At 35.4% G+C, this 12,241-nt stretch overlaps 1 protein-coding gene across 2 annotated transcripts in view; it reads right to left on the bottom strand.

The window, feature by feature from the left end:
• The window catches only part of SLCO5A1 (solute carrier organic anion transporter family member 5A1), a 395,082-nt gene that overhangs the window by 355,061 nt on the left and 27,780 nt on the right, over window positions 1-12,241 (bottom strand). The window lies entirely within an intron of this gene.

Here is a 12,241-nt window from a genome sequence, read left to right as displayed (position 1 = left end):
TATGTTTAAAATGGAGGGGAGGAGGGAATTGGATTTTCCCAGTGATATGTATTATGAATACTTAAATATAAGTTAGTTTTTAAGGATTCTAAGGATCCAGAACAGGGGAGGAAGTTGGAAGCATCAACAAAAAACAGTAAGAATAGAAAATTCTTTATCGAAGGATGATGGGTGGATGGATAAATGGAGAGATGAATTAGTTACTGCAGAAAATATATTCCACTTATCTTTCCACCTTCCTACTGATGAAGTAATTCCATAGTCTCTCAAAGAGCCACAACATCCACTTTGTTTTTGTTTTTTTTTTGACCTCAGACAGCACTTTTTATTTTATTTTTATTTTTTTTCTTTTTTTTTTTTTATTAAATTTTTATTTTTTATTTAATGATTACTTTATATTGACAACATTATTCCTTGCACTCGTTTCTTTTCCGATTTTTTTTTCCCCCTCCCTCTCTCCACCCCTTCCCCTAGATGGCAAGCAGTCCTTTATATGTTGGATATGTTGCAGTATATCCTAGATACAATATATGTTTGCAGAACCGAACAGTTCTCTTGTTGCATAGGGAGAATTGGATTCAGAAGGTATAAATAACCCGGGAAGAAAAACTAAAATGCAGATAGTTCACATTCGTTTCCCAGTGTTCTTTCTTTGGGTGTAGCTGCTTATGTCCGTCATTTATCAATTGAAACTTAGTTAGGTCTCTTTGTCAAAGAAATCCACTTCCATCAAAATACGTCCTCATACAATATCGTTGTCGAAGTGTATAATGATCTCCTGGTTCTGCTCATTTCACTTAGCATCAGTTCATGTGAGTCTCGCCAGTCCTCTCTGTATTCATCCTGCTGGTCATTTCTTACAGAACAATAATATTCCATAACATTCATATACCACAATTTACCCAGCCATTCTCCAATTGATGGGCATCCATTCATTTTCCAGTTTCTAGCCACTACAAATAGGGCTGCTACAAACATTTTGGCACATACAGGTCCCTTTCCCTTCTTTAGTATTTCTTTGGGATATAAGCCCAATAGAAACACTGCTGGATCAAAGGGTATGCACAATTTGATAATTTTTTGGGCATAATTCCAGATTGCTCTCCAGAATGGTTGGATTCGTTCACAACTCCACCAACAATGCATTAGTGTCCCAGTTTTCCCGCATCCCCTCCAACATTCATCATTATTTTTTCCTGTCATCTTAGCCAATCTGACAGGTGTGTAGTGGTATCTCAGAGTTGTCTTAATTTGCATTTCTCTGATCAATAATGATTTGGAACACTCTTTCATATGAGTGATAATAGTTTCAATTTCTTCATCTGAAAATTGTCTGTTCATATCCTTTGACCATTTATCAATTGGAGAATGCACAACATCCACTTTGGAAACCACTACACAGGATTACCTCTAGTTTTCAGCTCTAAAATTATGATCTTAAAAAACAGACAAGTTAGAAGTCCAAAACTTCGCAATTAATAAAAGGGACAATCCAGGCTTCCAGTCCTCCAGGCTTCCTAGAGGTTCAAAATCATTTTCATTTAGTGCATATTACCTTGCATTGGATAGCAGCTAGCTAGATGACACAGTGGATAGAGCACCACGACTGGAGTTAGGAAGACCTGAGTTCAAATCCAGCCTCAGACACTTTTTCCCTGTTATCCTGGGCTGGTCACTTAACCTCAGTTTCTCCATCTATAAAATGAGCAAATTTCCAGAATTTCTGTAAGAAAATCTTTGTGAGGTCACAAAGAGTGGGACACAATTGAAACTTGTAGTAAGACCACAGATTTTAAGCTGGAAAAAACTTTAAAAGTCACTAGTCCAATCCCCTCATTTTACAGTAACAGAAGCCCAGAGAGATAAATGATTTCTCTAAGGATGCATAAAGTAAACGTGACAGAGGGAAGAATGGAAGCTACATCTTCTGACTGTGCTTTTGGCACTGTGCTGTTATTTATCATGTAAAATCCACTTTACTCAACTAGATTGCAGTATTGTCATCATGTTTCTTTTTTTTTTCTTTTTATTTATTTATTTTTTTGCTGAGGCAATTGGAGTTAAGTGACTTGCCCAGGGTGTCACACAGCTAGGAAGTGTTAAGTGTCTGAAACCAGATTTGAACTTAGGTTCTCTTAACTTCCGGGTTGGTACTCTATTTGTCATCATATTTCTTGAAGAACTTTGTTTCCTATTCTGTTGTAAAAGCCAATAATTGAAAGTGACTCTTTTAAAAAAATGTAAAATTCGGCAAAATAACTGTGTGGACATGAATACATATATTGTATTTAACATATATTTTACATATTTAACATGTATTGATCAACCTGCCATCTGGGCAAGGGAGGGAAGGAGGGGAAAAATTGGAACAAAAGGTTTTGCAATTGTTAACGCTGAAAAATTACCCATGCACATATCTTATAAATAAAAAGCTATAATAATAATAAAAAACAAAATAAAATAAAAATAAAATAATGTACAATTAAAATAATGTATAGGAAGAACACAGAAGTATAAGACTTACAAGACATAATACAAAGTGAAGTAAGCAGAATCAGGATCACAACATATAAAATGACTATCAAAAGATGACATCAAAGACTATGACCCACCAAGCTTGCCCCCACAGAACTGAGAAAATTTATCTTCCTCCCTTCACTGTATAAATGAAGGACTTCATATAGACTAATATATGTGTGTGTGTGTGTGTGTGTGTGTATAGACTATTACATATATATATAAAACTATACACATATAGATATGTTTCTTTTGGGGTAATTCAATTCTGCTTTGCTCTTAGAGCACAGCATCTTCTCTGATGAGGGCACGCCATCTGGGCTGTCCTGTGCCAGTGTCTCCCACATCATACAATCGATTCTAAAGTTCTTAAGAGAGACCTTGAGAGTGTCCTTGCCTAGCTTTTTCTGACCACCTTGTGAGCACTTGCCTTGTGTGAATTCTCCATAAAATACTTTTTTTGGCAAGTTTACATTTAGCATTCAAATAATGTGGCCAGCCCAACAAAGTTGTACTCTCTGCAATAGATTTTGAATGCTTCACAGTTTAGATTGAGAAAGGACCCTGCCGAAATGAATATAAACTGCTTGAATTTCTGTTTTTCTTCTTGGGTTATTTATACTTTCTGAATCCAATTCTCCCTGTGCAACAAGAGAACTGTTCGGTTCTGCACACATATTTTCCATCTAGGATATACTGTAAACTATTTAATATATAAAGGACTGCTTGCATCTGGGGGAGGGGGTAGAAGGAGGGAGGGGAAAAATCGGAACAGAAGTGAGTGCAAGGGATAATGCTGTAAAAAATTACCCTGGCATGGGTTCTGTCAATAAAAAGTTTAAAAAAATAAAAAAATTAAATTTAAAAAAAATGAAGGGATTGAACTAGTTGTTTTTTGAGGACCCTTCCGAGACAGATTTTTGTAATCCTAATATTGGAAATTTGTGAGTAATTCTCCTTTTTCAGTCTTTATATATGTTACAATTATCCTAGACATTATCATAGACATATTTGTTATATTTTTAGAAATATAGACATATTTCTAATAACCAATAAAAAAAGAGAGAGAGAGAGAGAGAAAGGACCCTGCCAAATGATCTTCAGAATTTTCCTAAGACAATTCAAATGGAAGCAAATCTGTTTCCTAGCATGGTATTGGTACATTGTCCAGGTTTCACGGGCATACAACAATGAGGTCAGCACAACAGCTCTGTAGATTTTCAGTTTGAGTTAGTCTAATACCTCTCCTCTCCCACACTTTCCTTCAAAGTCTTCCAAACATTGAGCCAACACTGGCAATGCATGTGTAAATTTCATTATCAAGGTGGACATCCCTGAAAAGTATACTACCAGGGTAAATGAACTTACCCACAGCATTCAAAACATCACCATTTACCATAATTGATGGTCCCATATACGTATGGTCTTGTGCAGGCTGATTAAGGACCTGTGATTTCTTGGTGTTAATTGTTGGACCAAAATTAACACCAAAATTAGCACTCCTTTTACTTTGATTTTGGATTGAACAATTTATCATCAGTGTGGTAACTGACTTTGATTCCATGTTTGCTCTTGTTGAAGGCTTTTGATAACATGACTGAAAACATCATGTTATATATTGGATTACTTGCCATCTAGGGGAGAGGAGAAGGAGGAGTGGGATTGGAACGCAAGGTTTTGAAAGAGTCAATGTTGAAAAATTATTTGTGCATATGTTTTGAAAATAAAAAGCTTTAATAAAAACTAAATAAATAAAGAAGAAAACATCATGCTAAAAAGCATGGGAAGCACACAGCCTCATTTTACTCCATTGGTGACTGAGAAAGCTCAAGATCTTTATCCATTGAAATAAGTGTGGACCACAGTATAGCATTTCCACTCTTTCTGTTATTGTCTGCTTGCATTCTTGTTTTCCTTCTCAGATTATTTTTACCTTCTTTCTAAATCCGATTTTTCTTGTGCAGCAAGATAACTGTATAAATATGTATACATATATTGTACTTAACATACATTTTAACAGATTGGACTACCTGCCATCTAAGGGAGAAGGTGGGAGGAAGGAGGGGAAAAGTTGGAACAGAAGGTTTTGCAAGGGTCAATATTGAAAAATTACCCATGCATATACCTTGTAAATAAAAAGCTATTATAAATAAATAAATTTTTTAAAAAAAGGATCTTTGCTCATTTTCCAGAACCTGAGCGAGTATGTCATCACGAACTAGCTCAGGAGCTAGCTAGGTTTGGCTAAAATCAGCAGGAAGCACAAAAACTTTCATCTCTTGGATAGCTTGTGGAACTGAGGTCTGAGTCAGGGAAGACTAAGGGAAGCTTGGCTGATTAGAACACCAGGCCCAGTTGTGCTGCAGGAACATGGCCCCAGGAGAGAAGGAACCAGCACTAGGTGAGTACAGAGATAGCAGAACAGGAACAATGATGGCTGAGGGCAGTTGCAGAGGGGGAAGTACTTGATTTGGAGTTCCAGGTCAGAGGAGAGAGTTGAAGTAAAGCTAGAGGCATCATTACCTCACCCCATGATTAGAGGCGCATACATTAATAGTTCTTATTACCAAAAAAAATTAAAAATGAACCAACAGAAGAACCTAAACATAGACACTTACTATAGGAATAGGGAAGACCAAGGTTCATCTTCAGAAGAAGATACTGAAGTTAAAAAAAAAAAATTCTTCTATTAAATGGCTCCCTATCCAAAAAGAATTTATAGAAGAATTCAAAAAAAGACTTTAAAAATCAAAAGAGATTGAGGAATAGAGTACCAGCTCTGAAGTCAGGAGGACCTGAGTTCAAATGTGGTCTCAGACACATAATACTTCTTGGCTGTGTAACCCTGGACAAGGCACTTAACCCCAATTGCCTCAGAGGGAAAAAAGAGATTAAGGAAAAATGAAAAAAAAATTAATAAATGGATAAAAATCATCCGAGAAAACCAAGATTACCCCCCCAAAAAAGTTAATCAACTACAAAAGGAGATAGAAAGTCTTAAAGAAGGAAATTAGAATCAGGCAAGGTGAAGCCAGTGAATCTAGAAGAGAACAAGACAACAAAACAGAATGTAAAGAATGAAAAAATACAACAGAATGTGAAACATTAAAAAAAAAAAAAAAAAAAATCAGATCTGGACAACAGATCAAGAAAAAATATATAAGAATAATTGGATTACCTGGAAGCTGTGATCAAAACAAAACAAAACAAAAACTTTGACACAATAATGCAAGAAATAATCCAAGAAAATTATCCTGAAATGATAGAACATAAGGGAAAATAAAAATAGAAAAAAACCCATTGATCACCACCTCAAAGAGATTCTTCGAAGAAAACATATGGGAATATCATTTGCCAAATTTTGAAAAACCCCAGATTGAAGAAAAAATTTTGGAAGAAACAACATCAATTAATTCAATTATGTTGGAGCTATAATGAGAGTTGTATAGGACTTATCAGCAGTCACAATAAAAGACCTCAGGTCCTGGAATAATCTGACAATCAAAAGAACTAGGCTTGTAACCAAAAAAAAAAAAAAAAATCAACAAAATTATCTATAACATCAAACCAAAAAGATGGATATTCAACGAACTTGCAGATTTTCAGAACTTTGTTTCAACTAAATCTGAACTTGAAAGGAAAGTAAATACATTAGAATCAATATTAGAGATGGGGGGGGATTATTATTCCCCAATTAACCAATATTAGAGACGCGAGGGAAAGGAATAGGATATGATAGAATATAGAAGGATATGTCGAGTAATAGTAGTGGGACAAGTATAAATTAATGGGAAAGGGATAAAGGGTTGGTAAAGGGTGGCATTGGGTAAGGTAAGGTACAAAAGGGTGTTTAGATCAACAGGAGTTGGCTAAGGTGTATAGATTAATAAGACTGGGATAAAGAGGGAAGGAAGGGGTAAGGGAGAAGATAAGTGAGGGAACCATGGGTAGGGAGAGGTTAAGTAATAGCAAGTTAAGAACAAACTGATTTACAAATTAAGAAATAAAATTAAATATTATTGTTCTGTAAGAAATGACCAGCAGCATGATTTCAGAAAGGCCTGGAGAGACTTTCATGAACTAATGCTGAGTGAAATGAGCAGGATCAGGAGATCATTATATACTTCAACAACAGTACTATATGATGAGCAATTCTGATGGACATGGCCCTCGTCAACAATGAGATGAACCAAATCAGTTCCAATAGTGCAGTAATGAATTGAACCAGCTACACCCAGCAAAAGAACTCTGGGAGATGACTATATACCACTACATAAAATTCCTAATCCCTCTATTTTTGTCTACCTGCATTTTTGATTTCCTTCACAGGCTAATTGTACACTATTTTAAAGTCCAATTCTTTTTGTACAGCAAAATAACTGTATGGACATGTATACATGTATTGTAGTTAACTTATACTTTAACATATTTAACATGTATTGGTCAACCTGCCATCTGGGCAAGGGGGAGGGGGAAAGGAGGGGCAAAGTTGAAACAAAAAGTCTTGCAACTGTCAATGCTGAAAAATCACCTATGCATATATCTTATAAATAAAGCTATTTTAAAAAAGAAATTTTAAAAAAGAAAGAAAGAAAATTAAAGTAGAAAAATTAGCAGGGAAAGGAAATAAGAGAGATACCCAAACACTACAATGAAGATCAGGAATAGAATTTATTAGAAAAATAAAATAAGGCTAGTATTTAGCCTTAAACAAAGTCAAACTTAAAGATTATTAGATTAAGGGGAAAATCTATATTATATGTCAACCATATTCATGTTTTATAAGCATATTTACATATGGGTAAATGCTTATGTGTATATATATGTCTGAGTATATGTGGGAATGTATGCATGTAGGTCTATGTGTATACATATACATATATACATGTGTATATGTATGCATGTAGGTCTATGTGTATATATATATATATACACACACACACATATATATAGTCTGAATACATATGTGTACATTATATACATATACATAAAAATATTTCTGCTTAACTATTGCTTGCTTGGGAAAGTAGAGGCGGGGAATGAAAGGGGGAAAAAAGAATAAAGTAAAAAGTACATAACAGAGAACAAAAGATAATCTACAAGAAAGCAAAGAAAAAATGGACATTTATGAATATAATTCCTTCTATTATTATATAAACTTTCTTGAAATGGAAATTTATTGTTATATATTTTGAATCCTCCTTCACATTCAACTGGGCACATGAATTTTTTTTTGTTTCTTTTTTTTTGTTTTCTTTTTCTGCCTTTTCTTTCTATTCTGTTTTTTGTTTGTTTTTTGGTATTTTGTTCAAATTAAAAATTTATTAAAATAAATGTTTAAAATTAATAAAGTTTAAGAGTTCTTTATTTTAATAGTATTTTATTTTTCCAAATATATGCAACGACAGTTTTCAACACTGACCTTTGCAAAACCTATTCCAAATTTTTCTCCCCCTACTCCCTTCAACCCCCTCCCCAAGACAGTAAGCAATCCGTTATAAGTTAAACATATGCAATTCTTCTAAAGATATTTCCATATTTGTCATGCTGCACACACACAAAATAGATCAAAAGGGGAAAAAACCAAGCAAACAAAATACCACCACCACACACAAAAAAGTGAAAATTCTATGCTTAATCCACATTCAATCTCCATAGTTTTCTCTGGATGTGGATGGCACTTTCCATCACAATTCTATTGTGATTGCCAAAAATAATTCTTTACAACTTAAAAAAAAAGAAAGAAAGAAAGAAATACAAAAAAAAATTATAGGGCTAATTTCTATATCCAGAGAATATGTTCCTTACCCTAACTCTAGCTTTTCTGATTTAACTATTTCACCACTGTTATTTGTTATTTTCAGACAATACCTCCAACATTAGAGTTAAGTGCTTTTTTTAAAAAGTGCTTAATAAATGCTTTTTCATTGATTTAAAGTCAGCTAGAAAGAGAATTATTCCCATTGCCTCATTTCTGGCTCAGATATAAAGCAAAGTGAGTTTGGGGCAGCTAGGTGAGTCTAAAGTCAGGAAGACTTATCTTCCTGAATTCAAATTTGACCTCAGACACTTCGCTAATTATGTGACCCTAGGCAAGTCACTAAACTCAATTTCCTCACTAGTAAAGTGACCTGGAGAAGGAAATGGCAAACCACTCTAGCACTTTTACCCAGAAAACCCCAAATAGCATCACAAAGAGTTGAAATTTTAAAAGCCAGACTGAAACAACTGAATAACAAAAAAAAAGAAAAAAAGAAAAAGTTAAATGATCATTAAAATAGGGTAGGCCTATCTCAAGAGCAAATGAATATTAAAGTATACTGAATAAGAATGAGTGCCTCAAAGTACCTTTTGTGTAATTAAATAGTACCTGTAACACTTTGGGCAGATGGAAATGAATGATTACTCTGAAGAAGATTAAAGACTTCTGAATGAGAAGTGATTCAGAATCTTTCATGTAATTATTATCTATAAACCTAGAGATATGTATTATTACCCTTCTAGTTTTTTCCTTGACAGCACAGGTTGAAAGAGCCCAGGGGCTAAGGGTGGATACCCAGGAAATCCAAAATTATCTGGGAGGAATGTGGAAAAAATAGAATCAGATGACTTAGTTCCAAATCTCACTTCTGATGCTCATTAGCTCTTTACAATAGCCAGGTCACTTAACCTTCCACTCCACCCCACCTTAGCTCTAGAAGTTTACTAAGGGGAAAAATCCATTTATCCAAAGTTCTCTTTTCTCATCTTATATCCCCCAGTGTTCTCTTCCATGAATATAGTCCCTGATGAAAACGTAGCCTGTTCTTACAAGACTAATTACTCTACATGTACTTTTTTTTAAATTTTATTTTATTTAATAATAATTTATATTGACAGAATCCATGCCAGGGTAATTTTTTACAACATTATCCCTTGCACTCGCTTCTGTTTCGATTTTTCCCTTCCCTCCCTCCACCCCCTCCCCTAGATGGCAAGCAGTCCTATATACTACATGTACTTTTGAACATCTTTTCTGTGTGTCTATCTTTCTGTTTCTGTTTGTCTCTCTTTGTCTCTGTCTATCCCTTCTCTACTGCTTGCAATACTCAAGTCTTTCACCCTTGATAAAATCTTTATTATATTATTCTACTATCCCTAAAACTATCTTTCTTTTTCCTCCTCTTCTTAGCTAAACTGGAAAAAGCCATTTACACATAATGCTTTATTTGATTCCTCTAACTTCAAAATCGTCACCAGTTGGCTTCTGACCTCATCCTTCAACTAAAATGGCCTTTTCCAAAGTTACCAATGTTTTTTTTTAATTGCCAGACCTAATGGCCTTTTCTCAGTCCTCATCCTTTTTGATTTTTACTTGTAACTTTTTTTTTTTTTTTTACCACCTGACAAGGTTAAGCACCCTTCTCCTCCCGTTGGACAATATCTCTGTTCTGTATTTTCCTGACACTTTTTTTCTTGGTTCTCCCACCTGTATGGCCAGGCCTCCTTTGCTGGTTCTCTCACTAATGGAGTATACTCCAATAATTATTTTCTCAGAATTCTTTTTTCCCCTCTATACGCTCTCATTCAGTAACTTCATCAACTGAATGAATGAATAAATTTATTTTACTTATGAGGAAGCTGAGACTCCAAGAAGACAAGCAGTTTATTCAGGACCATACAATTAGTGAGCATTTGAGGCTCAATTTAAACATATCTTTCTGACTCAAAGTCCAGTGCTCTACCCATGCCTTTAATTCACTTATCTCCATACAGATGATTCCTACCATCTATATATTCAACACTGGTGTCACTCCTGAGAACTAGTCACAAGTCTAAATAATCCTGTACATACTTCAAACTCAACATGTTCAAAACAATTCATTGATTAAGTTTCTTCCCAAACCCAAACCTATTCGGACTTTCCCTATTATGAGGGATAGAACTGGGGGGGATAGGGATGAGACACTGTACCATCTTTTCAGTCACCCAGATTTGTAACACAGGGGTCATCCTAGATTCCTTTCTCCCACCCTATATAGTTGCCATAGTTTTTTTTTTTTTTAAGACAGTCTTTGAATCCCAATCACCAAGCATAATTCCTCATTTATTGTACCAATTGATATGTCGTGGAAATTAAATGTATGGTAATAATAACTGTTATATCAGTTACACTATTATAATTATGGGGATTAAATCATGAGAATAATAATAGCTGACAATAATATAGAAAGTTCACGGTTTGAAACCATTTTTACATATATCTCATTTGGTACTCAGAGCAACCTATTTTTATTACCCTCAATTCATAGAAGAAAACCAAAGCTCAGAGAATAAATAATATGACCACACTTATGTCACCAAGTTAAAAAGTATCAGATGTGGGTTTTGAACCCACATTATTTCCATTATCTCAGGAAACAACAAGCTGTTTAGCATTTAAGTGCCTACCAGTAGCCAAGCACTCGGCTAAAGTGTAAAGGGTACAAAGAAAGGCAAAAATCCTGCTTTCAAAGAGCTTATGTTTTAAGGAAAGAGAACCAACACTAAAAACAAAACAAACAAAATCCAAAAATAGAAACAAAAAACCCCCTGCATACTTAAACTATATACAATGTATATGAAAAGTAATTTCAAGGGGAAGAAACTAGCAGTGAGAGTTCTTCTGAGAAGCCCCTTAGAGAAAGGGAAATATGCACTGACTTTTGTGAGGAGGGAGGGCATTCGAAGCCTGAGGACAGTCAGTGAGGAGACAGAAGATGGAATTCCATGTGGGAGGGTCCCAGGATATTAGAGTACGTGGCAGAGAGGGAGTAAAGAAGAATGAGATTGTAAAGGTACTAAAGAGTCTGGGACTGGAAGGGAGGAAATTGTTGCAAACTAGTAATTTAGGAGCCAAACTCCTGCTCTATGCAGAGCATTATCTGAATCCTAAATGAGATTACAATCTAAATAGCAGATAACCTTCTAAATAACAATGGTAGATTTAAACCCCAGTACAATTAAATACATAGTAAACACTTAAACGTCCTAAATACAAATGGCCCAAAGAGTTAGGCAATCCCAAGGAGCTGCAGCTACAAGGCGCCCTTTGGGAGAGCTGAAGGTGTCAGCTCTAGGTAGCAAGTCAAGGCACCACCTTGACCACCACCTTCCCTCAGCTTTCCAAAGGAGATGGCCCAAGACTCTGAACTCTGGAGTCTTGAGAATAGCAGTTTAAGTACCCCACCCTCCGAGCAGCCCTGTTTCCTGCATGAGCACTATAGACATCATTGGTTGGTTGATAGTTGCCCTTTGTTCTTGAAGAGAACTTACTATGTTAAAGTCACATTACAATGTCTGGCTGATCAAGACCAATATGAGTTCGGAATGCTTTGCCACAGGTCAGACACAAATAGTCCCTATGAACATTTGGGGTGGATTCTCTAAACTGACGATTTTGTGCTTCTGACCTAATTCAAATCACAGAGCACAGCACCTCCTATCTTTGAGAGAAGCAATCACAGCAGACCAACAACAGTCTGAAGAGTGTCACCACACCCCCCCAGTGAGAGTGTTCTTCTCCCTCCTAGGCAACCCTCCAGCTCCAAGCACCGCCCTTTTATTAATCATCTCTCAAAGCAACCTCTTTTAGAGACTTGGCTTGGTGATTATTTTTCCTGGTTCTGAAATTTTCATTTCTAAAGACTCAGAAAAGAAAGTTGTAACCACCAAAATCTTTAATCAATCAAATGGTTACACTTCA

Source organism: Antechinus flavipes, chromosome 1, assembly GCF_016432865.1.
Source record: "Antechinus flavipes isolate AdamAnt ecotype Samford, QLD, Australia chromosome 1, AdamAnt_v2, whole genome shotgun sequence".
Classification (NCBI taxonomy): Eukaryota; Metazoa; Chordata; class Mammalia; order Dasyuromorphia; family Dasyuridae; genus Antechinus; species Antechinus flavipes.
This window is presented reverse-complemented; position numbering and strand designations above follow the sequence as displayed.